The sequence below is a fragment of the Canis aureus genome, chromosome 22 (genome assembly GCF_053574225.1).
Source record: "Canis aureus isolate CA01 chromosome 22, VMU_Caureus_v.1.0, whole genome shotgun sequence".
NCBI classification, from domain to species: domain Eukaryota; kingdom Metazoa; phylum Chordata; class Mammalia; order Carnivora; family Canidae; genus Canis; species Canis aureus.
Genome location: NC_135632.1, coordinates 11,452,206 through 11,479,245, shown reverse-complemented (window position 1 = coordinate 11,479,245; position 27,040 = coordinate 11,452,206). Strand labels below are relative to the sequence as shown.

The window sequence follows — 27,040 nt, the reverse complement described above, 5'->3', positions numbered from 1 at the left end:
CAAATACCCACCATTTGCTTCAACGTGGATGGAACTGGAGGGTATTATGCTGAGTGAAGTAAGTCAGTCGGAGAAGGACAAACATTATATGTTCTCATTCATTTGGGGAATATAAATAATAGTGAAAGGGAAAATAAGGGAAGGGAGAAGAAATGTGTGGGAAATATCAGAAAGGGAGACAGAACGTAAAGACTGCTAACTCTGGGAAACGAACTAGGGGTGGTAGAAGGGGAGGAGGGCGGGGGGTGGGAGTGAATGGGTGATGGGCATTGGGTGTTATTCTGTATGTTAGTAAATTGAACACCAATAAAAAAAAATATCATTATAAAAAAAAAAAAAAAGAAAGAAAGGAAACAGTGTTGGTTATAAAATATTTTGTATACCTTACCTTTTATAATATTTTCAGTATATTTAATTGAAAATAAGTATTAATTTGATATGTAAGCCATCTATAACCTCACCTATGAAATGATATGTAGTTCTTATTTTCTGAATAATTTTGTCTGTTTATTTGTGCACTTATATGGATATGTGTATAATTTCCATGTTTACATGCATACATAGATTATGTGTGTGGTTTATATTCTGTATCGCATCAGGAAGTATTTTCACTAATTTTAATTATGAAAAATTCAAATATGCATTGAAGTAGGGAAGTTACTAACAATGGACTTCCATATACCCCTCACCAGAGTGAAAAATTATCAAGATTTTTATTCTTGCTTCATGTATTTCTTTCTCATTTTATCTTTTTCATTGCTGAATTATTTTAAAGCAAATGGAAGATCTGTCATTTCACTCTCACTTAGTTTCATACACAACTATTTTTAAAAAGGGCCTTATCTTATGTCACCTTAAATCCTAACAGAATTATCAATACTCTATGAGTGTAGTCAAATTTCCCAAATTGCCTCAAAAATATGTTTAGTTGTTTTATATTAGAATCTAAACAACATCCACACATGATATTTGCATGTTGTCTCTGAAGTCACTTTTAACCTAACATAGAGCACATTCCTTCCTTTATTTTTTTCTTCTGCTATTGAGCTGTTGTTAAATTGGGTCAATTTTCTTTCAGAATGTCTCACATTCTGGATTTGTCTGCTTCCTTGCACTATGCGCCATTTACCTATTGTTGAATAACTAACAATCCCAAATTTTAAAACATATTACTTATTATCTCAGTGTTATAAATTAACCAGGCTCAATTCTAAAGTTCTTACTTGGAGTCTCATACGGTTTCAGTTAGATGATGGCCAGGACTGTTAGGATCAGAAGAGGTGACTAGAGTAAATGTCCAGCTTGGTTCACCTTGATATGCCTGGATATCAAGGTCTCAGCTTGGACCTCAATTGGGTTGTCAACAGAAATACTGACCTATGGCATCCCCACGTGGTTTGAACTACTTACAGCTTAGAGGTCAGATTTCAAGAAGGAACATATCAAAACAAATATTCCAAGAACAGAAGCTACAAAGCCTCCTATCTTCCAGCCTAGGATGTCACCTGTTGTCACTTTTACGACATCTATCGATCAAAAACAAGTCTTGAAGTCAACCTAGATCCATAGGGAGAGGACTCTACAAGATAGTAAAAAAAAAGACATATACATTGGAGACCAATCTTTAGAGTTTAGTGACTACCCTGCATTTGTTAATGTGTTCCTTTAGTATCAATACATACTATAAACAGAAGTTAACTTTAAATACTTAATTATATTCAACTCCTTTGGCCAATTATATGTCCTAGTGATACTGTACATTTCATTTTTTGCCATATTGGAAGGCTCGTGGAGCCGGGAATGATTTTAAAGGCAGATCACAAATTTATATAAAAGCCAACATAGCATAAAGTAAGATAATAAGGTAATAAAATATTAAAAAGAGGATATACACCTAAGATGCTATTAAAACGTATTACATAAAAATATATACAAAGAGTCTCCATTCTCACCTCACAGCTTCCTTGCCCTGGGAGAACAGAATCTCCAAGGAGAATGGAGTATGACGACCCTTAGAGTGTTTTTTAAATACTGTCTTAATCACATGATTGAGTTCTTTAATAAATGCATATGTGTTTTTGAAAAGAGAATCACCGGAATCACATATATCACACATCAGAGGGTCATTCAATGTGAGTCATTAGGAAACCACCTCCTGACTTTAGACAAGATGGTGGTCTCCCTGGCCCCACTCTGTGAGAAGTTACTGGATGTAGTGGGTGAAGGACGTTATTTTTCTCAAAAGGAAGGCCCTGAAATCATTCGAGATTCGAGATTACAAAGTGTTTGTCTGGGACTAAGGGGAGTCACCAGATAAATCTGTGAAGAAAAATACTAGATGCCCAGTTAAATTTGAATTTTGGATAAACAATTTTTTTTAAGTGTAACTATATTCCATGCACTATTTGGGACATAGTTACACTAAAACAATTATCTTTGTTGTTTATCTGAAATTCAAATTTAACTATATGTGTGTGTGTCTGTGTGTGTGTGTATTAAAATTTACTTATTTGACAGAAAGAGAAAGCGCACACAAGTCAGGCAGAGCAGCAGGCAGAAGGAGAGGAAGAAGCAGGCTCCCTGTTGAGCAGGGAGCCGGACCTCATAGGGCTTCATCCTAGGACCCTGGGATCATGACCTGAGCCAAAGGCAGACACATAAACGACTGAGTCACCCAAGTGTCCCTAACTTGGTATATTTTTATTTGCTAAATCTGGCAAATTGAACCCCAGAGATACTGGAAGAGGCTATCTAGATTTGAAAAATTTAAGAGAAGCACTATTATTATATTCATTAATCATAATGAAGCATCAATGTGGGTCAGATAGCATGTCTGATTTGTATAGCATTAACCAAAAGTTTCAAATTTCGTCTTTATTTTGTGCCTAGAAAATATTATTGCAAATTTTGGTACTCAATTCAGGACATTATAACTCAATTCAGGACACATAGCTATTCTAAAAGTAGTATGTAACTAGCTATGGTTACTAATTACACTGTTACCTAGTACTAGGCAAAGAACAAAAGTATAAGAAACAAAAATAAAACTTTTTCAAACGAAGAATGGATAGAAGAGTTACTCTAATTATGAGGTAATTATGGTACAAATTATCTTTGTAAACCAAGCTCACCACCACCCGTATTCAAGATACAAATTAAAAAGTCCTGACGGGAAGAAAAATAACACAAATGTTACTAAGAGAGACTCTGTTCATTATGATTGCCCTTTCAAAACTTTAAACACCACCCAGTTTAATATAGCATAAGCTAAAAAAAAAAAATACAGCTTAGAATTCAGGTTGCCCAGATTTATATCCTCCATCTTCCATTTGTCTTTGGGTAAACTAACTTCTCTAAGTCGCAATTCCTGTTCTGCAAAATGGGGAAAATAAGATCTACAGTACAAGTTGTTTTGTGAATGAATTACACCAAGTCAGACACTTAACCCAGTGCTGGCACACAGTGAGCATTCAACCAATTTTGTCAATAATGATAACAAAGAGAAGATGGTTAGAAGATAAGAATGGTAGTGGTGATACTAAAATTAACATGCATTAAAAAAGAGGCATATAAATGCTATCAGTTGTTACTCCTAGGCTGATTTGGTTTTCTTACTCTTATTTCTAAAATTATGTAACTTTTATAATCAATTAAACCTATTATTTTAACAGTCTCTACAATAAATAACAAGTGCATTTTTGTACAGCTTAATAAGCACAAGAGTTATCTTTGCCCCAAGCAATTCTTCAATATTCTACAGTGTCTAAATTGCAATCATGCCTTTAGAATAACAGTATATATGTGTTACTCGGGGACAAGTATTTGCCATCTGAATTAGTATTGAGCATGTTATGCATCAGATAATTTAGCTGATGCTTAGGGGAGATGTAAGAGAAGTGAAAGATAAGGTAATGAGGTTTTCATAAAGAAAAGCACGGTAGAAGGGCTAACAAGGATACCTCTAAAGTCCTAGGGACTATTTGGGATAAGGAGGAACTGAAGACAGAAGGATGTGCCTACTCTGAAGACACAAGTCATCTGAGGATTTTTCCTACTGGAAAGATTCTGGCCACAAAGTTGGAAATGAAAGAATAATGTGATTCACAACTTTGCCTACTACAGTCCTGAGTAACGGAGTAATGATGCTGGTGGAAATGGTAACCTATCGTGTTCAGCTGGTTGCAAACAATTCACATATTCTTTAAGTTTTCAATTCTTTGTTTTCTTCTTACTTAAATGTAGTTTGGAAAGCCAGTGAATATTTTGGGGATAGCTTCTGCATCTCATGTCTCATTTTGACAGAGAAACCTCTAAATTTCATGGCTTTCAGATTCTCATATAGCATATAGTATGAATCTCAGATTCATACTTTCAATAACATTCAATAACTTTTCTCTCACCTCTACTACAATAATCCCTGAATCTTTTTCTCTAGCTAAACCTCCTTTCATGAACTGCAGTTCTGTACACAAGGCACCTAGTTATCCCTCAAGCACTGCAAATGAGCATGTCCTAAGGAGAACTCAGTCTTCTCTTTCCATCAGCCACACTCCAGTGTAAACTATGTTAGAAAACTAGAAAACCCCATTCTTATTTATTTCTCTCCACACAACCCATAAAGTTCTACATTTCCAGCTCTCCTTTACCATTTTAGTCCATGGTAGTCTTCCCTTCAGTTCTTTTCTTTTCTTTTCTTTTTTGTTTCCTTGCAATGCAGTTATTTATACCACAAGAAAAATGTAAACTCCACCCTTGGAGACTATCCGTATTTTTTCACAGTGTAACAACACTGCTATATACTTAGCAGATTGCATTTGTACTTTCCTAAATTAGCCCATTTTCTGCTTTGTAGGCTAACCTCACACAAACTCTTCTTTAAAAGGGTATATGAATATCCTTAGTGTTTTATAATATTCAGCTGAACAAGGAGAAATTTTGCCTCCAAATTTTACAAACACAGAAGGTTTTGTTAATAATTAAATGCATACCTCTAATTTGGAAAATCCTATTTATACATGAAGAAATAATATAAAAAATTGGTAATCTATAGACTAAGTGAAGTTTCAAACGTTGCAGAATTCAAAGAAAATGGTTTTGTGGGACAGATTTTGTCACTTTATAAAGCTCATCTGCTACTGTCCTTTAAAAAACATACATATGGGGGATCCCTGGATGGTTTGGCAGTTTAGCGCCTGCCTTCAGCCCGAGGCGTGATCCTGGAGCCCCAGGATCCAGTCCCACATAGGGCTCCCTGCATGGGGCCTGCTTCTCTCTCTGCCTGTGTCTCTGCCTCTCTCTCTCTGTCTCTCATGAATAAATAAATTTTAAAAATATATGACTGATATTATTGCAATAATTTCAAAATAAATGTCAAAATAAATGAATTTGTCAGCTGTAAGAATTTATGCTTTATTCACCTCATAAGGTTTACTTCAGTCTCCCTCTACCATCTTCTGAATTATCATCCTTTTATGACAAGTTTTTCATGATACTTAATTAGGCAACACTTTGCCATCTGAATTATATGTATTATCTATTTTCTCTTCATATTTTTCCCCAGGATAATGCCATGGATCATCCAAGGTAGATGAGAAAAGTTGTGATAAGGGACACTGGGGTGGGTCAGTGGTTGAGTATCTGCCTTTGACTCAGGTTGTAATCCTGGGGTCCTGGGATCAAGTCTCACATCAGGTTCCTCTTCGGGAGCCCACTTCTCCCTCTGCCTATGTCTCTGCCTCTCTCTGTGTGTCTCTCATGAATAAAATAAATAAAATCTTTTTTTAAAAAAGAAAAAAAAAGTCACGATAAAATAATACTGTGAAGCCTTGCCCATTGTGTTCTTTCCCAAACTTGATTCATACTTCACGACCCTCACCAAATGAGCTGCAAGACTTTTTTTTTTTTTTTTTTAAGAACCCTGGGTGGCTCAGCAGTTTAGCACCACCTTCAGCCCAGGGCATGATCCTGGAGACCTGTGATCAAGTCCCACGTCAGGCTCGCTGCATTTTTTTTTTTTTTTTTTTTTTTTTAGAGAACACAGATTTAATGAGACAGTGGCTGCGGCATCATTACAGCTGGATGTGCCTTGCTTCTCTTCTGTGAAGTGCTGACCATGCAAACTGGTTCTTTGGTGGGTTCTTGTACCAGGCTGTGGACTCCAAGACCCACACATGATTTTGTTTAAAGACTATCATTTGGAAAGGGTAGGTGGAGATATTGGGGAGGAGGAAATGGGAGTAGTTGAAAAGGGAGCTCTTTGTCCAGCAGACACCAGCATATTAACACTATCTGTGGACACAGTGATTATAACTGGAATAATGTGATGTTCATTACACAGTAAATTCAGGAATGGCCAATATCCTTATGACAGAAATGTAATGCAGTGGTGAGAAATGTGCAGATCTGGAGATGTAGGTAAAGGGCATTTGGCCCTTAAGCCCCTCTTCAGCCCTGAAGAGGATGGGGAAGCAGGGTGAGGACCTGTCATTGACACAATGTCAATGGAGTGCTTGTTCTCACTGTTACCCCAAGGCAGATGAGAACACACAGCAAGAGGCCTTTCTGATGGTGCAGAGAAGTGGGGAGGAGGTGACACTGTCTTTATCCACCTCTCTCATTGGCCAGCAAGCTAAGCTGACCTTTCTGCTGGCTGAGACCTCACCTCTTGGGCTTCCCGGTCGAAGGTGATGGATATCCAAATGGCTATGATCCACTACCACCACCTATGTGTATCAACCATGCACATCAACAGCCAAGCACAGTCTGGGAAAGAGGGCACAAGAGACTGGAAAGCCACATCCTGAAGCATCCTCTTCCCACAGGCCTCCCCCTCAATGGCAGGGTCTCTAAAGCACAAAGCATCTCTGCGAATACCGAGGCTGACCGTAGTTCCCCCAGTGAAGAGCTGTGGGTGCTCTTCCTCTGTCCGGGGATTCCATTAGTCAGCTGGTGTACAGAACCTTCCTTCATGTGGAGCCTGACGGGGGACTTGATCCCAGGTCTCCAAGATCATGCCCTGGGCTGAAGGTGGTGCTAAACCGCTGAGCCACCCGGGGTTCCTGACAGAACTATTTGTTACTCTCAAGAAGTTCTCAAGAATTCGTGGAAAGAGAAAGTGACAGTTATCACTGCCCATGGTGATAAGAAAGGTGTAGTTCTCAGTGGAGGCATCAGTGATCATTGGACTGGAGAGCAGCCGGGGAAGTGAACAGCCTTGTGGGTACTGGCAACAATGATTCACTGTACCCAAGATCAAGACTATACAACGCATAGCTGAGCAAATGACTGTGTGGTACACATAATGGTGCCAGTAACCAGAATCCTCTCCTAAATCACTCCCCATACACCAACCCATGTGGCCAGTGCTACAAAATTTCATGAACATTCTAGAATTTAGAAGCCACCTCAAGAAGATGGTGAGGAGATGATAAACTGAGAAGAATCCTTAAACTTTCCCCTCCTGGAATCTTTCTACTCAGGCCAGAATAAGGCACTGTTTTTATCTCTAATCTCAGAACTTTTTTTCCAGTTTTCTTGAAAAATAACTGATATACATCACTGTATAAGTTTAAGGGCAGCAGCATTGGTGGTTTGATTTATATATATTATAAAATGATTACTACAATGGGTTCAGCTAATACCCATCTTTTCCTGTGGATACAATAAAAAGAAAGAAAAATATTTTCTTCTTGTGGTAAGAACTGTTAGGATTTTCTCTCTTAACTTTCCTATATATCACAGAGCAGTGTGAGCTGTAGTCATCATGTTATATATGACCTTTCTGCAATTTGATGGGATATAAATTGGTGCAATCACTATAGAAAACAGTATGGAGATTCCTCAAAAAATTAAAATGAAAACTACCATATGATCCAGTAATGCCACTTCTGGAAATATATCCAAAGGAAACAAGAACACTAATTCAAAAATATGTCTGCACCATCATATTTGTAGCAGCATAATTTATAATAACCAAGACATGGAAACAACCTAAGTGTCCCTCAACAGGTGAGTGGTTAAAGAAGTTGTGGTATATTGTGGAATTCAATAATAAAGGAATATTATTCAGCCATAAAAACATGAGTGGACCTTGAAGGCATTATCCTAAGGAAAATAAGTCAAAAAGAAAGACAAATACTGTATGATCTCACTTATATGTGGAATCTAAAAAACAAAAATAAAACCTCACAGAAAAGTGATCAAACTTGTGGTTACCAGAGATGGAGGATAGGGTGAGTAGGAATTGGAGGACACTGTTCAAAAAGTATAAACTTCAGGACACCTGGGAGGCTATCAGTCAAGCATCCAACTCTTGATTTTGGCTCAGGTCAGATCTCAGGGTCCTGGGATTGGGTCCTGAGCGCAGCGTGGGGTCTGCTTGAGATTCTCTCTCTCTCTCTCTCTCTCTCTCTCTGACTCTCCCCCTGCTCTAATGAATAAATAAATCTTTAAAAAGTACAAACTTCTAGTTATAAGATAAATAAGTACTAGAGATGTATCTCAGAACTTTGAATCTATTTTCTTTTTACTATCTGACACATTTAAATGCATTTGCAGGGATGCCTGGGTGGTTTGGCCAGTTAAGCATCTGACTTCAGCTCAGGTCAGATTTCAGGGTCTTGGAATCAAGCCCTGCTTTGAACCCCATCTTGGGCTCCACACTTGCAAGGAGTCTTCTTGTCCCTCTCCCCCTCCTTGCATTCCTCTCCCTGCTCATGCTCTCCCAAATAAATAAATATTTTTAAAATAAATAAATTAATGAATGAATGCATTTGCAAACTAAGAAAGTCACTATTTCCTTTGAACCAAAGAGCAGTATTTTATTTGTATCCTTATTAATATTCCTAGTTCCAGTCCACTACCTATGCACTGTCAAAATGTTGACCACATATATCTACTGCTCCATCTTTGCCAGCGCCCTGTGACCTTTGGGTCGGGGAAATATAATTAAAAACAAAATCTCCTCCCAACCCAGGAAACTTCTCCATGAAGGCAGTAGAGAAAGAAAATAGTTTATTATTAAATAATCATTAAACCAGAATGTGATATGCATCAGAAGCAATCTACTAAAGACAATGCCAAGACAGAAAGAAATCTCTCCCTCTTCTGGAGACAATCATATACAACTCATTATACACATATTCTCAAGATAAACATGATATAATCCTCAAGAAGGAGGACTTCACAGAACCATTTGTCACACACAGTTCATCCTAAATTCACCAAGTTACTGGGGTGACCATCTATGTTAGCAGATTGACTTTATTCAGAAGAAAGACAAATTCTTATCTATACAATAGGAAACATTTTGTAACGTGGGGTGAGGTATGTGCTGCCAAAGTTAGGCTCCTACCATCCCACAGAAACTGAGAAACAGGGTTATGATGTTTGATGGTTACCTTCCAAAGAGATGTCTCCCAGATCCTTAAGAAAGACATTCTTGGGTCATACAGCTGGAAAGAGCCTTATTAATTATTAAGCTTTTAGTAAAATTCATGTATATTTCAAAAAGACAGAGAGGCGCCTGGGTTGCTTGGTCAATTAGGTATCTAACCCTTGATTTTGGCTTAGGTCGTGATATTGAGGTTGTGGAATCGAGCCCTGCATCATGCTCTGAGCTCATTGCACAGTCTGCTTCTGATTTTCTCTCCCACCCTCCCCCTCCTACATGAACAGAAAATCTAAAAAAAAAAAAGAGAGAGAGAGAAAGAACTCACTAGTTTTCTAAACTAAATGCTCTAAGAAAAGGGGAGGTAAAGTCTCTTTGCTTATTTTCAACAGGGAGAATTAAGTCTCTTAATTTCTATTTGCTCTTTCAATTAGATAAAGTCATTAATTGCTTTAGGCTTTTGTTTCTAGATTTATAAAAGGCTAACTTGTATTTTATACTCTCTAACATACATTTTATCTCTAGAGTCCATATAATTATCTTTTTTCAACTTGATGTCATCCAAAAATTTGATTAAGTTGCCTTCTACATTTATCTAAATAAATCATTAAGAATAAAGAACCCCTTGACATTCTGGTCTGATGCTTACAGCTACGCTGTGTTCTCTTATTGAACATAAACCATCTCACAAAATAGCAACATCAGACAAGGTCACTCAAAAAGTATGATAAAGAGAGACAAATCAAGGTCACTGTGTAAGCCACAAAATATGAAACTTCCTCCCCCTTGGCTAATACAGGTCACTGCTTTTTTTTTTTTTTTAATCAATTATGGCTTTATCCTATGTTCTTTTTATAGATAAGATTAAGGGACCCAATCACAGAATTATCCCTATTTCCTGATAACATCTAAAGCCCCATTTTCCTAGGCCCTCTCCAAAATCATTCCACCAAAACTCAAATCCTGTAATAGAATGCCCCAGAATAACATTTTCCTGCAATGACAATGAATAACAAACCCATCTTTTTCAGCTACAAGTATGTTGCTAGTGTTCTTTGGCAGGAAGAATTGACATCATTGATTTAAAATGAATGTGGAACAGGACAAAAACAGGACAAGGGCAGAGCCTGTGAAACAATACTGGAGCCTTCGATGAATATTGTCATTGATCCCTTTAATCAATAACTTTGGCCATGGTAATTAACCCAATACATATCCATCTGACTATATAATTATTCCTTTTATCTCTTTTTTATTTTCTCCACAGGGATATCATGAGACTTTTTCACATTAGCTTGTCAGTCCATTTATGCAATATCTATGACACTGTCCTGATATTTTTTTCACTTTTGATTTATGTGTGTGTGTTTATCGTATATGTCTTCTAATTTGCAGGGGAAGGTAATCAAAGTTGTTTGGTTTGCCAGTGTTCATTAAACTCATGTCACTACTTACTGCCTCACTTTATGATCTTCAACATGGCATCTCTCCCTGGTTTGACTACTGTATTCTTATCTAAAGTAAGAAGTTTCTTACTTAAGTTTCTAACTTCTGAGTTTCTATTTTTGTCTCCTCCATTTCAGCTTCAATTCTCTTATTAATATATTTGTGCTGTTCTTTCAATTTGATGTTGTTGCTATTTTTTTAAGATTTTATTTATTTATTTGACAGAGAATAAGAGGACAAGTCGGAGTGACAAGCAGGCAGAGAGAGATCACAGGACCCTGGGATCATGACCTGAGCTGGAGGCAGCTGCTTAACCTGCTGAGCCACCCAGCACCCTGTTGCTTTTTTTTTTTTTTTTTTAATAAAATGGCTTGTGGGTTTCTCCTTTCTGTCATGTTAAGTCTGCAGTATCTATTATAATCAGTGTAGCTAACAGAATCCCTAGTATATATAATGTTCTGACTAATACAAAGAAAGCCTAATAATTAACCCAGTAACCTAATTTTTTTTTTTTTTTTTTTTTTTTTTACAGAAATGAACTCACTAGATGCTTAAGAATTAGCTAGGTCTAAAACTAACTAGGAAAGGATCAAAATGGTACATAAATGTTCAATGGAAGTGGCAAATATGGGAAACAATGACCATCCCTAGGAGTAGGGAAACAAAGGGGAAAGTCGACATTATTACAGCCTAGAGACTAGGAGAAGGGGTAAGTGAAGCTGAGACTCAAACTTCTGTGGGTTGTGTGCTAGCAGGCTGGTACTGGTGTCTTTGAGGGGCGGTCTACAAGGGATAGAAAAACTGCAAACTGGATCAGATGCTGTACTTAAAAGGAGCTGTCTCTGGCTGGGATGAAAAGCATTGCTGGCAAGACACTCACAGGAATGGGAAATAACTACAACCCCACAGAAAGGACAATATCCTTTCTCCTTCCTCCAGTCTTGTGTGTTCTTTTTGGCATCCCCATTGCCAGAGAGCAGCTGGCCGAGAAGAAATGTGGTTTGCGGAGTCCCAACCCCAGAATCACAAGCTGAGTCTATAGGCTGGATTTGAAACTTAGATAATAGCTTAATGGCTGGCACACTCTATCAACATTCATGCCAGGCTTTTTATTTGACTTGCCTTTGGTTAAAGATCTCCCTTTTTCTTCTTTACACGTCCTATCACTCATAATGAGTTTTTTAAGTAGCTTTGTCTAATGCCCAAATCTATTTGGCTTTTTCCAATCAGGTTAATGATTTCTAAAGTTACATGGTCACTCTTTTCCCCATGTTCCTTTGGCTCCCTTTTGACCAACAAGCTTTCCTGGTAGGCCATAATTAAACACAGAAGGATACTTTCTTTCACTGTTCCTCTGCTTTCTGAAATGCATTACCATAAATTTCCACAGAGTGACCTATGCACTCATAAATCTGTTTATCTCCTCCTGAGTCCACTTCCATGAACATATATCTTACAGCCTTAATGGTACAGAATTTTTGAATATGTACAGAATGTGTTAATGAAAACTCTGACTAGCTTCTAGTAAGGTCTTTCCTTAGCAATAAATAAAAAATCCCCTGATCCTATCTCTTCACGAAAAATAAATTTTCTTCTTTATATTCAGCCATTTTCTTGTCTTAGTTTCCTTGTATTAAAGCCCTCTACTTTTTCTTTTCTCTCAAAGTTTAATAATTAAATATCCAATCTTTTGATTTTTTATGGTATGTTCCCCACCTCTAAATCATAATACATTTATTTTGCTCCTAATTCACTTCCTGTGTTGCCTCTGTCTTGTATTTTATCTTCTCTGCTTAGGTTCTACCTACACTACTTCTATTATTCCTATTGTGCTGGTCTTTTCTTCAATTAAATCTCCAGAGGCTCTCTACTTCATTTTCTTCCCCTGGGGACTTGAGACAAAGCCTCTTCTTCAGAACTTAACATTCTGTGTCCTCTCCTCAGCAAGAAGGCTCCGGACCCTGCTGTATTCCTGTTGCTCCTCCCCTGTGGTCACTTGTTTTCTTCAATTTCTTGTTTCTTTAGCATCCTCATCCCCTCACCACTGCATGGGCCCTTTCTCCCATTCACCCCTTTTATTTCTTTATCATCATGTGGTCTGCAACAATTTGAGAAACAGAACATAACACACAGCATGACACTGACTTGCCTCTCCTTACACATAAAATGTTTCCTCCTCTTACCAGTCATTACACACAACCATTTTAGTACTTGACACATATAACTCATCTTTGGCTTTCACATATCCTGGCTTTAATTTTTTTTTTTTTCAAAAAGAAATAAAAAGTTCCTGGCAGTTGGAGCACTTGACCTTCCCCTTTCCATAACTACTAACACAAATGAGTTGCCTAGTACTAATCTAAGCTGGTTTACCATATACTAGGATTGCTAAAATACTACAGTATTAGAGATAAAAGTTTTAAAAAATTGCATTATGCAAGAAAATGGAGTCAGCCCACAGTTCTCAGATAACATTTTATTGTGACACAGCCAAAAATAAATCAAATGTCTCCGATGATATAAATCAAATGCCAAAGCCCTCATTCTCCAAGATCTGAATTTCTATCTCTATCATACTAGATTATAAAGCCATTTGGTTTGAATTAATAATTAGAGTACTTGGCATTTTCCAAAAGCCTTTCAAATATTTGATTAGTATAGTACTCTTTAAACCAGACAGAAAAAATATATATACTATTACTATGGTACAGATGAAAAAAAAAAACTGGAAAAATGTTCAGTGATATTCAAGGTTTCAAAGAAGTGGCAAAACTAAGATCTAAATTTAGCTTTTCTAAGATATTACCTACTAAGGGAGTTTTAGCATTCTCACATCATATCTTCCTAGCAAGATTCCAACACAATTTGAGAAACAACATGAAAAAAAAATCTCCCATTAGACATTGTTATAAAATTCATGAATTCTTCTGGAAAGTTATTTGGCAATGGATATCAAATATCATAAATGTTTCTTAGTCTTCAACCTAATTATTCTACTTCCACAAATCCATTTTGAGAGAATAATCTGAAATACAAAAATGATTCATGAATAAATATATCCATTGAAGAGTTATTTATACCCAGAATTAAACTACAGCTAAAAATGGTAGAAGGTTAAATAAATACAGTAAATCCACAAGGTGAAATTATGAACAGCTGTTAAACTAAGTCCCATTATGAGTTTATACTACCATGAAAAATTATTATTCTGGGGCACCTGAGTGGCTTGGTGGTTGAGCATCTACCTTTGGCTTGGTCATGATCCCATGGTCCTGAGATCAAGTTCCACATTGGGCTCCCCACAGGGAGCCTGCTCCTCCCTCTATGTCTCTGCCTCTCTCTGTGTCTCTCATGAATAAATAGATAAAATCTTTATAAAAAATTATTCTATGACTGCTAATTGAATAGGATTCCAATTTATGGATAAATTATGAGTACACATATCACATATCCTCACAATATATTTTTTCACTTACGTACATTTTTTAATGATTTTTATTTTTGAGGTATCTAGGTGGCTCAGTCAGTTAAGTATCTGACTTCAGCTCAGGTCATAATCTCAGGACCCTGGGTTCAAATCCCAGGTCAGGCTCCCTGCTTAGTGAGGAGTTGCTTGTCCCTCTGCCATTCCTCCCGTTCATGCTTGCTCTCTCGCTCTCTCTCAAATAAGTAAATAATCTTTAAAAATTTTATTTTTAAGTAATCTCTACATTCAAGATGGGGTGTAAACTCACAGCCCCAAGGTTAAGAGCTGCATGCTCTACCAACTGAGCCAGCTAGGTGCCCCTCAATTGTGTACATTTAAAGTAATTTTTAAATTTTGTTTTCTGAAAATATATAATTAAATTAATGTTGCTGGCATAATCAATGGCATTTTTTTACACTAAAGGAAAAAATACATTTTAAAATTCATGAAAAAACTCCAGAATAAAAGTAAAAAAATATTAAAAGTTGAGGATAGTGGAACTGTGGATAATTTTCTTTTACTTGACGGTAATTCTCCCCAAACCTATAATTTAGTAAATAATAACAACACAGACCCTCCCTGAGAAGTCTCCCTGTTGTCTATTTTCTCACATAAACCAAATATCTTTTCTCTTAAAGATCTTATTTATCAAGAAAGAGTGTGTGTGTGCATGAACACATGTGGGGGAGGGAACAGAGGGTGAGGGAGAGGGGAAAGGAAGGGAATCTTAAGCAGACTTCCTGCTAAGTGTGGAGCCCAGATGTGGGGCTCATCTCATAGTCTGAGATCATGACCTGAGTTGAAACCAAGTTAGATGGTTAACCAACTGAGCCACCCAGGCACCCCCACAAATATCTTTTTTTATCATTGACTTTCATTCTAACATCCTTTATTAATGTAGCTATCACTGAAACATTTTAGACCAATAATATTTTATTCCTTTTTATTTTCTTATTTCCCCCAATTTTTCCTCCCATTTTTTTCAATTTAAATTCCTACTTTTTGTTTTGTGTTGTTTTTGTAAGCTTCCCAAGGCTGCAATAAAACCTTTGTTCTATGTGTCCCCTTCTGCCTCTGCTTTGTTCATAAAAACCTTTGTTCTATGTGTCCCGTTCTGCCTCTGCTTCATGGAAACCATTCTCTGATCTGGTCTCTCTCAGGTCTCCAAGTTATTGATTTATCATATGATCTCAAAAAGTGACACAGTAAACTCTCAAAATTGAGAATTTAGTAAATAATTAGTGCTAAACTAATCATTTAGTACCAGACTTCAATGTCTGGCATCCCATGAAACCAAAGCACCAGGAGTCTGCTTTCATGAGGATATTAGAAGTCTCCCTGGAAGAAGTATACATTAGTGAACAAAAGATCTTGCTTGCTTAGGTCTATGCATAATAGTGAAGACCAAACTATTAGAAATCATGTATCCTACACTCTAGTACTCTTTTGTAAGAATACTAGTAATAATAAAATTAGTTTCTCTTTTTTACAGACTCATACACAAGGCTTTTCTGAGTAAGAAAAAAGGTGTTTCTGGGACACCAGGGTGGCTCAGTGGTTAGGCGTCTGCCTTTGGCTCGGGGCATGATCCCCAGATCTGGGATCGAGTCCCACATCAGGCTTCCTGGTTGGAGCCTGCTTCTCCCTCTGCCTATGTCTCCATTTCTCTCTCTCTGTGAATGAATAAATAAATAAATCTTAAAAAAAAAAAAGAAAAAAAAAAGTGTTTCCTACACTACATATATATAACTTTGTGTGAGCGGAAAGGAGAGCTCTTACCTAGGATGTTATCCTAAGGCTTGGTAACTAGCCAAACCTCTCATTAAACTAAGTTAAACGACCAAAGTTAGACCCAAAGCTAGAGCACAACTTCCATTACTATAAGACTGCTTGAGTAATGGTAACAAGTGACAACTGCTGACCACAATCTAAATATGAAGGTTAATCAAATATTACCAAAACCCAAACAACTACAAATAGGTAAATAGGTAGAATGCTCTAATCAGCTATGTTGTGCTATGTGAGTTCAATAATTAAAGAAATATTTTTAAATTTCTTCATAAGATGAATGATTTGAAATTAGTACTTCTTCACCCTCCAAAGAAACCCAATTTCTTAAGAAACTGGAATCTATCAACACCCACCAAGAACAGCATGCCACAGTGGTTAGTGGATTCACCCTGCAACTGGATTCAATTCCTTCTTGCTTCTGCTTCTTGGGCAAATTGCTTAACCACTCTGTTCCTCAATAGGTGTAATGGGACTAATAAAGGAACCTACCTCAAGGTATTACTATGCCAACTAACTAATTACAATGTGCTTGGAAAAATGCCTGTGAAGGGTACTGTACCATCCCAAAATCCTTATGCTCCTTGGCATAAGGATTATTTTTAAACTGTTTATTTTTAAGACAGCAGAGGAGAAGCTCTGAAAACATGGTAGAAGTTACCCTTTCCTAAGGAAGATTTACATTTAACAAAGGAAATCTCCTACTTCCATCTTTCTCTCTGTACCAGGAAGGGAACACCCTAAATCATAAGAAACCCTTAAAACTGGAGCAGGACTTAAATCTACATAACAGGGAAACCTGGGTGGCTCAGTGGTTAAGCACCTGCTTCAGCCCAGGGCATGATCCTGGAGTCCTGAGATCGAGTCTCACATCAGGCTCCCTGTATGGAGCCTGCTTCTCCCTCTGCCTGTATCTCTGCGCCTCTCTCTCTCTCTCTCTCTGTCTCTGCCTCTCATAAATAAATAAAATCTTAAAAAAAAATCTACATAACAAACTTACTCTTACGTACTGTGCTTTTCCTGATGACCTCACTTAGCCCCCCCATCCCTCTAACATCTTTCTTTTGTCCTTAGCTGAAGATGATATTTAAGGTGGTGATTTGGGCCATTTCAGTTTTCCTGTTTCCCCTGGGGATATTCCATGTATACATGAGGTATGTACGTTCTTAAACTTCTGTTTGTTTTCTGCTTGTTAATCTGTCTTTTATTACAAGAACGTCTCAGCCAAGATCCTAGAACAGTAGAGGAAAAATTATTTTTCCTCCCTTATACCTCGCACATAATGAGTACCAAATAAGTTTTGCTAACTAAAGAAAGAAAGAAAGCTTGAAAGAAGGTCAATGTTTTGTTCTAAATAGTTTGTTCCACTGGTTGAGGCCCTCATCCACAGGGGTCTGGGCCCTGCAGTGGATTTGTATTATTGGTATAGTCTGTGACCAAATATGGCAAGATGACTATTATAATGGTCAGTTTTAAGTGTTAATTTGGCTTGGCTATAGTAACCAGTTTTAGGAAAGCAAAAATAGTTTCCCCTTTATCCTACTTCTCAGCTGGGAACTCTGCAACAAAAGACAGATTAACAACAGAAAAACAAATGGATGTTTATTAATAGATCTACTTCATGTATATATGGAAGATACTGAGAGAGGGGGCCTTAACTCAGGTTTATAAACCATCTTCAGCTGAAGACAAGGAGAGAATAAAATAGTTATGGGGGTATAGGGGAAGCTAGTTATGGATAGGTGACTATGAAATGCATGGTAAACAAAAGTAAGGTTTGTTATGCATATATATGCATTTCCTATTGATTTTCTTTCTCTGGTAGTATCCTGACTAATTAGTTGTCAAAAGGCTAACTCAAAGAAACCATTTTTTTTTGGACCCAAAATCCTTTGCTAGAAGAGTAGAAAATGTATCAACTCAGAGGTAACTATGCCACACCACTGAAAGATTACAAGGACCTAATCTAAAAGTTTGTGGAGTTAATGATAAACCATCTTTATGCAGATACACATCACTGCCCTTGGACAACTTATAGCTATAAATGAATTCATAATCATCAATCAACAACTCAGAGAAAACTATTACAGGTGCCATCCATGGGGTGACAGCTGATTGAGCTTCCTATGAGCAGAGAGGTAAACTGGAGGTGAAGGATGAAAGGGGTCAGAAGTAAACCAGCACTGTTGAACTTCTCAAACCTGGTAAGTCACCTGAATTATACTCTTTAGGAGAAAGTAATCAAGCTGACATGCTTCTGTAAACTTCTAGGAATTAAAATAACAAAATACACATCTAAGACACAGAAGTAAATTGAGAAACAATCAACATTTCAGTTTTATCTCTACCCTTAAAAGGAGAACCCAGCAAGTAAGGTCCTAGTCAGTGGAGTGAAGTCCCTATCCTGGTATAGACTAGCCTAAAGTCATTTTAAAGTCACTTGTCTCTAAATTACTTCTTCTAGGTGTGAGAATTGGCCATGGGTTAAAATTATCTTACAAAGAATTTTCCAAGTATAAACAATACCCACCAAAAATAAAATTATTGTGGGATAATACTGTGATCAGGAGATTATAGGGGAAAAAACACTATAGAACAGAAGAGAATTCAAGCAAATAACAACTAATTCTTATGACTCGCATATTTTTCAATTGCAGGTCTTTTTAAGTCTGCTAAATTTCATACTATAAATCATTTTATATTTATCATTTCAACTTTTACAACAAATCCAATGTTGTCCAATATAAGGGAAATAAATTATCTGATAAAAGTTATGATAATTCAAATTTTTCCTATTCTGAATATTATTCTATCATTTTGAAGAATGTTTATAAAAGTAAAATCACCAATAATGCTGACTTTTTCTTTACAGAAAATGCAGACTCTTTCCCACCAGAAAAACAAACAGAAAACTACCTTGCTTAAATGGAAGAGGGGGAAAAAAGAAAAACACCCTTCATTAGGTTGAAAACCCCTACTTTATGTCACAAAAAAAAGAAAATAAAATCTGAAATTGAAATCAAAGGAAAGGTATTTGTAGAAACCTTGAGCCTTTAAAATATTCAGATTCCAAATGAATTAGACTACTTTAAAAGAAAGAATGTAAGATCTAAGTCATGAATAAGACAGAAGCCAAAATATCACCTCATATAAAATAGGCCACCTGAATTAGTATATTCCCAGAGACTAAATCTGAAAGAAAAAAAAAGAAAAGACAAAGACATGATGCCAGCTACAAAAAAAAAGTCTGGAAGAAAGTTACATTTTTGCAGGTTTTATGGAAACCCAAAAAGGGCAATTTGTATGCTTTATAAAGTATGCATAACCAAAAGTTACTTTCACAAGTATGAAATGAAATAGGTTTCTACAAATCCCAAGCATTTTCTGTCCTAAAATGAAAAAATAAATGAAATTTTTTATCACTGTGAGCTATAGTTTGTCTTGCTGTGTTTTGTTTGTAATAAAGCATTATGCAAGAGATCCTATATTTTAGAATAGTCTCTGAATAATAAGTGAAGGTTGAATTTATAGCTGAAAATATACAACAGTAGACAAAATTTTTTGATTGATTTCGGTTTGTTTTAATGAAGAACCAAACTTCATTCCTTTGACAAAGAAATCTAATAATTTAATTTATCTCAAAATGTCAAAGGTTTAGAATTGCCATGTGATTCATGGATTATCTCATCTTTTCAGTGACCTAATAGGTGCTCTAACTCAGAGGGTAAGCTAATTGTAAAATGTCACTTTCACTTGTTCCTAGTCTCTCTGTGGTCAGAATCTTGCATCAGGAACCTATGTTTGGGAATCCTGGGTGGCGCAGCGGTTTGGCGCCTGCCTTTGGCCCAGGGCGCGATCCTGGAGACCCAGGATCGAATCCCACTTCGGGCTCCCGGTGCATGGAGCCTACTTCTCCCTCTGCCTATGTCTCTGCCTCTCTCTCTCTCTCTTTCTCTCTCTCTCTCTCTGTGACTATCATAAATAAATTAAAAAAAAAAAAAAAGGAACCTATGTTTAACCAAGTAAATCTGTTTCATGACTCTTTGATTCAGTGTCATTAGTTTGGTGCTCTGATCTATTTTGGCCCCTTCATATTTTTTTTAGATGCAACATGAAATTATGATTAATATATCTTATTATATGTTTAATAAAACAGCATGATAAGGTATTAAGGTTAGAGAGTTAACTTCTATCTGGAGCCTTCCTAAAAACTATGGTCATTTTTATTGTTCCTTCTATAGTGCCAAAAATACCATCTATTCTCCTCTACCAGGCATTGCCTGTGATGTGTGTCTTTCTCTGAGAGCTCTTATCATCCCTAATGTTCCTCACCTGCCAGAAAGTAACATTCTTTATCACTTCTAAGGAATAAAGTCCATAAATACTAGAGTAGTGATAAAGGAAATTTGCGTATAGGGACCCACAAAATGGGAGATGCCTCAGTGGCCTGGCCCACGCCACAAATCTAAACTAAGTCAGCCCACACTTACAGGAACATCTGGCTGTCTAGGAAACCTAACATACACCAATTACAATTTTCCAATTCAGCTTTAGCTAGTTCACCTTACCCCAGGAAACAGGACCTGTTAATCTTACCAGGAGATCCCGGAAGTTCTAGCCAATTATGCCGTTTCCAAGTTGTTGTTGTTTCCAATGCTCCATAAAACCTGCTCTCACCCCAAATCCTACACTGCTTGTAAGGCACGGTACTCCTCTAAACCATGGATTGTATTCCCTTGAATAAAAGACATCGAACTCATTACTAAATTATATTTTTTGTCATTTGGCAGTAGTTATCAGACCAGTTGTCTGGAAGGACTTTGAGGCACTGTTTCCAAAAGTGAAAAACAGTCCTCTTTCTTATCATAGTCTTATTGTACTTAATTTAACGATATTTTAAAATATTTTAAAATATTTTAAAATAATGATATTTTAAAAATATTTTCTTGTGGTAAAATATATATAACATGACACTCTAACCATCTTTGGGTGTACAATTCAGTGCCATTACTTATAACCACCATGTGGTAAAACCATCAGCACTACCTATTTCCAAAACATTTTCATCATCCAAAACAAAAACTATACCCACTAAGCAATAACTTCCCATTTCACTTTCCCCACAGCCCCTGATAACTTCTAAGCTCCTTTCTGTGAGGAGTTTATTTTTAAATGTGACATTTCTAAGATAGTCCTGCTTATAAATTTTGGTTTATCCAATTAAATTCTGATGGAGAAAAAGAAGAGATTTTAACTGAACCTATTCAAATAACTACATTGCCACAAAAAAAGTATTTTTTTATAATATTTCACCATTCACATAGTTTTTTTTTTCTGATTTTTTTTTTTATTGGTGTTCAATTTACTAACATACAGAATAACACCCAGTGCCCGTCACCCATTCACTCCCACCCCCCGCCCTCCTCCCCTTCTACCACCCCTAGTTCGTTTCCCAGAGTTAGCAGTCTTTACGTTCTGTCTCCCTTTCTGATATTTCCCACACATTTCTTCTCCCTTCCCTTATTTTCCCTTTCACTATTATTTATATTCCCCAAATGAATGAGAACATATAATGTTTGTCCTTCTCCGACTGACTTACTTCACTCAGCATAATACCCTCCAGTTCCATCCACGTTGAAGCAAATGGTGGGTATTTGTCATTTCTAATAGCTGAGTAATATTCCATTGTATACATAAACCACATCTTCTTTATCCATTCATCTTTCGTTGGACACCGAGGCTCCTTCCACAGTTTGGCTATAGTGGCCATTGCTGCTAGAAACATCGGGGTGCAGGTGTCCCGGCGTTTCATTGCATTTGTATCTTTGGGGTAAATCCCCAACAGTGCAATTGCTGGGTCGTAGGGCAGGTATATTTTTAACTGTTTGAGGAACCTCCACACAGTTTTCCAGAGTGGCTGCACCAGTTCACATTCCCACCAACAGTGTAAGAGGGTTCCCTTTTCTCCGCATCCTCTCCAACATTTGTTGTTTCCTGCCTTGTTAATTTTCCCCATTCTCACTGGTGTGAGGTGGTATCTCATTGTAGTTTTGATTTGTATTTCCCTGATGGCAAGTGATGCAGAGCATTTTCTCATATGCATGTTGGCCATGTCTATGTCTTCCTCTGTGAGATTTCTGTTCATGTCTTTTGCCCATTTCATGATTGGATTGTTTGTTTCTTTGGTGTTGAGTTTAATAAGTTCTTTATAGATCTTGGAAACTAGCCCTTTATCTGATATGTCATTTGCAAATATCTTCTCCCATTCTGTAGGTTGTCTTTGAGTTTTGTTGACTGTATCCTTTGCTGTGCAAAAGCTTCTTATCTTGATGAAGTCCCAATAGTTCATTTTTGCTTTTGTTTCTTTTGCCTTCGTGGATGTATCTTGCAAGAAGTTACTATGGCCGAGTTCAAAAAGGGTGTTGCCTGTGTTCTTCTCTAGGATTTTGATGGAATCTTGTCTCACATTTAGATCTTTCATCCATTTTGAGTTTATCTTTGTGTATGGTGAAAGAGAGTGGTCTAGTTTCATTCTTCTGCATGTGGATGTCCAATTTTCCCCATTCACATAGTTTTGAAGATAAAGCTAATCAACATAAAATCACTAGTTTCTATGCCCTATAACCATTCTTAAGTTCTGATGATGACCATTTGATTATAAACTATATTAAAAATCTTCCATAGGATCTTTCTTTTTCAAATTCTGAAACATTAGTTGGGGCCAGACACCTTTCAAAGAGACTTTTATTTCAATTTACACATGTGGCCCATTAAATGAAGGATTATAAATAAGCCAAGGAAAAAGAAAATTGTTTTGGAGATCCCTGGGTGGCTCAGCGGTTTTGCGCCTGCCTTTGGCCGAGGGCGTGATCCTGGAGTCCCGGGAATAAGTCCCACATCAGGCTCCCTGCATGGAGCCTGCTTCTCCCTCTGCCTGTGTCCCTGTATCTCTCTGTGTGTGTGTGTCTCTCATGAATAAGTAGATAAAATCTTAAAAAAAAAAAAAAAAAAGAAAATTATTTTATAATATGCCCATTAGAAAATACAACATTAATATAATTAAATTTCCTTTATACCAGTTATACTCAATCTTACATAATTAATTCTTTATAGCCAGGACTTGGCTTAATAGCCTGCTTTCACAGAGTCATCTGATTCTAAAGGTCTCTTGGATTTCCTAATCTAGTCCCTGATAGAGACTAACAAGTGTCTGTTCATGGTGATGACATCAGCTGATACCTGAAAACCTATACCTTGAGAGTAGAAAAGTCAGTATCAATGAGATCAGAAGAGATCAGTCATCATGTCAAAATCTAAAGACAAAAATGATTGTAGTCTTGAAAAAACCTATAGGCAGACTGTCAATGTTTTGAAATAAAAATAGCAGAATGTCACACTAATTACAAGGATGTGAGCTTTTTCAGAGGAGAAGTTCTGATCTTGACTTTAAAAATGTTTCATAAGTATGACAAGTCAGCACAAAAGCACGTAAAGTTACCAAATCCTCAAATGAAGATGTTCTCAAACATAACTAAGACCAGACTAAAATCATACCCATAATCACATTACAAAGAGGTTGAGCCAAACACTGGGGATTTCTCCAGGTCCTATAAGCATGTAATACACACAAAATAAGAACAGTTCCAGTTATCATCTGCTGGTACAGCATATTCACATGGTCCCTAAAACAAAACTAATCCAGAAATGCATGAAGCAGAAATAAACCAGAAACAGACTGAGAGAGAACAAAAGCTCTATTACCATACATTAAAATCATATCTTAGAGACCAAATAAGAAGCCTAGGCACCAGATGACCATAAGGTGCATCTACTGAACAACTTATTTTGCTCAATTTCATTGGATAAATCTTTATGAGTCAGATACTTGAGAATAATAAAAGACAAACAACCAATCAAACAAATAAACAAGCAAGCAAGGAAACTCATTTAGGTCAATCAGTGAGTGAAGATTTTCTTACTTGCAATAAGGCATTATTAAAGTCAGATCAGCTTTCAGAACAAGTAGCTTCCTGGAATAAGGAGTAAAGCCTGTATTGTGGATCAAATTCTTATATCCTAGTTGACAGCTCTGACTGGCTGGCATTTGGGTCATTGTTGACAAAACAGAAGTTATCACACAAGAAAAAAAGACAACATATTTCAGGATGCAGTTTTCAAAATCATGGATAGTAAGATCCAAATAAGTCAAAGAAAAGGAAAAATAAAGTAAATTTTTAAAAAGACAAATATATATGCATATGTTATATATATGTAATATACGCATATATAATAAAATGTGAATATATACTCTGTGCATGTGCATGTAGACATTTTTCAATTCGGTAAAAATATAAAACAAAATCTAAGCTAAAATATATTAGATTAAGTTTACTATAAAAAAACCACAACTCTTTCTAGTTTTTCTAGCATGAAAATACATACCAAGCATGAGAACTGTATCTTGATTTTGGAGATAAGTACATGTTTTTCCATGGTTGTTTCCAATTCTTCCATTCAGGTGTTGCACAAAGTTGCTCTGGCTCTGAATGGAACCTGAATTCTAAGACCAGACTGAATTAATCTAGCTTCCTAATCACTACAGGAAAATTAATATTAATGCTCACTTTTGCTTTAACAGTACATCTACTACATTACTCACTTTCTTCTAAAAATGTAACAGAAGACAAAAAAAAAAAAATGTAACAGAAGACAAACACATTTCTAAATACGAACTTGCCAAGCACGGATTTTTTTAAATAGCCTATTCTTCTAAGAATAGATAAACCCTATTAACACAGACTATCCAAAGGGATAGCCATCAAAAAATATTTACAAATACACAAGTTTTCACTTAGAAGACATTTAGTGAGTACCTATTTTGTGCTGGCCGTTATGCCAAACAGCCCTGATGTGCAACTATGAATCTATGAACATTGTCCTTGAGTAGCTTCCTCATAGTGAAGAACACTAATATACACAAGAACAACCAAATCACACAGAAAGTGCCATAATGAAGTATAAATAAAATGCTATGCACATTCAGAATGATGAACTGTATCAGCCTTATAAATTTGGAGATAAATTTATAAGGTGTTGAAGAGTAGGAAGCATATTGCCATTCAAGAATGAGAAGTATTCCAAGGAGAATCTTGAAAAAACTGAAATGAGCTAAATATTTCCTCATAAAAAAATACTTCCAGTGTATCCACTCCTGTCCACAGCCACTGCCAGGGGTCTAATCTAGGTCACCATCCTTTTCACTGGGACTTTTGGGACTCTCACTAACTTATCTCCATCATCCAGTCTTGCCTCCTCCATCCCCCTACCATGAATCCTCCACTCAGTAGAAATATTTATATTTTTTAGCATAAGTTGGATCTTGTCACTAGTGCTTAAAGTTTATCATTTTCCACTGCATGAAAAGGAAATCCAAACTCACTTATCAGAGCCTAGATATTTTGCCCATGCTTCCCACTTCAAGCTCCACACTACTACTTAGCTGTGATATATTTGTACATATATTATCTTTAAACTCTTTCCCCTTACCAACTTGCTTGTGAAACAATATTTTTAGATGCTCACATACATTTCAAAACCAGAATCTATTCTGAATAATATTTTTGAAATTGGTCAATTGTCTGGCACTTTCTTTGTTATACTATTAGAAACATACAATTTCAGAGAAAAGGTGTGTGATTTATAACTATATGGGAATAACTATTTGTTTACTAGATGTGCTTCTGAAAAATTGAAATAAATAATATTTTTTAACTTGGAACCATATTTGAATTCTAAAAGGAGTCCTGAACTCATGGACTAAATAATTCAGACAGACCTTTTCAGTGAGGATAACTAGAAACACCATTTTAAAAAATTATAGGCATACGCTTGTAGGAAATGAAGAGCTAACAAGGCCATGCAGAATTACTGGGCCAAGATTTGGGAGACAATGAAAATCCACAGATGTGAGTTAGGCATTTGAGACCACTTTCCTCTAAAATATTGATTATTCCAGTGGCAATGGGGCAATAGGGAGGCTGAAAGTTTGAGCAGGAGACTCTCTATGCCTCCCTTTCCTTTCTGAAACTCAGAGGGGACAAAGGAGACAAATGTGAATCTAAAGCAGGCAAGAGGTTTCTAAACTCTGATGCATAGCTAGGAGCTGAAAAGTTGTGTAATAGGTGTCTACCGGGTGCCTCACAGGGACTGCATCCCACCTTTGAGTTATTCACTTATTAAAATTGGATTAAAGAGACAGCCCTGGGTTGTCTAAAAACTAAAGATGTCAGGCCAAAGCAAACAAAAGACAGGTCTGAAAAAGGAGAACACCATTCTACATCTCAATTTATTTCTATGAACAATTTTTCAAATGCAATGCCTGACATCCAGTACAAAATAATGAGGCTTATGAAAAGAAGGGATACCTTGATTGAGAACCATCAAAAGTAACAAAAGCTAGAAACAGATCTGTTTTCTGGAAATGGAAGAAAAGTACCAAAATATATTAGCTTTGGTAATAAAGGATAAATGTTGCAATTTCTAGGATAATAAGTAAAGAAATAATAAAAGCATATACAGTTGATCCTTGAACAACACAGGCTTGAATTGCATAGGTCTGCTTATATGTGGATTTCTGTCAATATACATATTGGGAAAATGTGGGGACATTTGTGACAATTTGAAAAAATTTGTAGATGAACTACATAGCCTAGAAATACAAAAGAAAAAGAAAGAAAGAAAGAAAGAAAGAAAGAAAGAAAGAAAGAAAGAAAGAAAGAAAAAAAAGAAAAGAAAAGAAAAGAAAGGAAGGAAGGAAGGAAGGAAGGAAGGAAGGAAGGGAGGGAGGGAGGGAGGGAGGGAGGGAGGGAGGGAAAGAGAGAGAGAGAGAGAGAGAGAGAGAGAGAGAAAGAAAGAAAGAAAGAAAGAAAGAAAGAAAGAAAGAAAGAAAGAAA

General features: G+C 36.6%; 1 protein-coding gene across 50 annotated transcripts in view; it reads right to left on the bottom strand.

The window, feature by feature from the left end:
• The window catches only part of LOC144293759 (uncharacterized), a 472,204-nt gene that overhangs the window by 348,896 nt on the left and 96,268 nt on the right, over positions 1-27,040 (bottom strand). For 7 of the 50 annotated variants that reach the window (XM_077864823.1, XM_077864819.1, XM_077864826.1 and 4 more), the window contains one exon: positions 20,685-20,823. The exons of 42 other annotated variants lie outside the window; for them this stretch is intronic. The gene's annotated coding sequence lies outside the window, so the exon portion shown is untranslated. Of the gene's footprint in view, positions 1-1,410; positions 1,580-20,684; positions 20,824-27,040 lie in introns of all 50 variants that reach the window. One more of the 50 variants, XM_077864835.1, reaches the window with a different exon arrangement.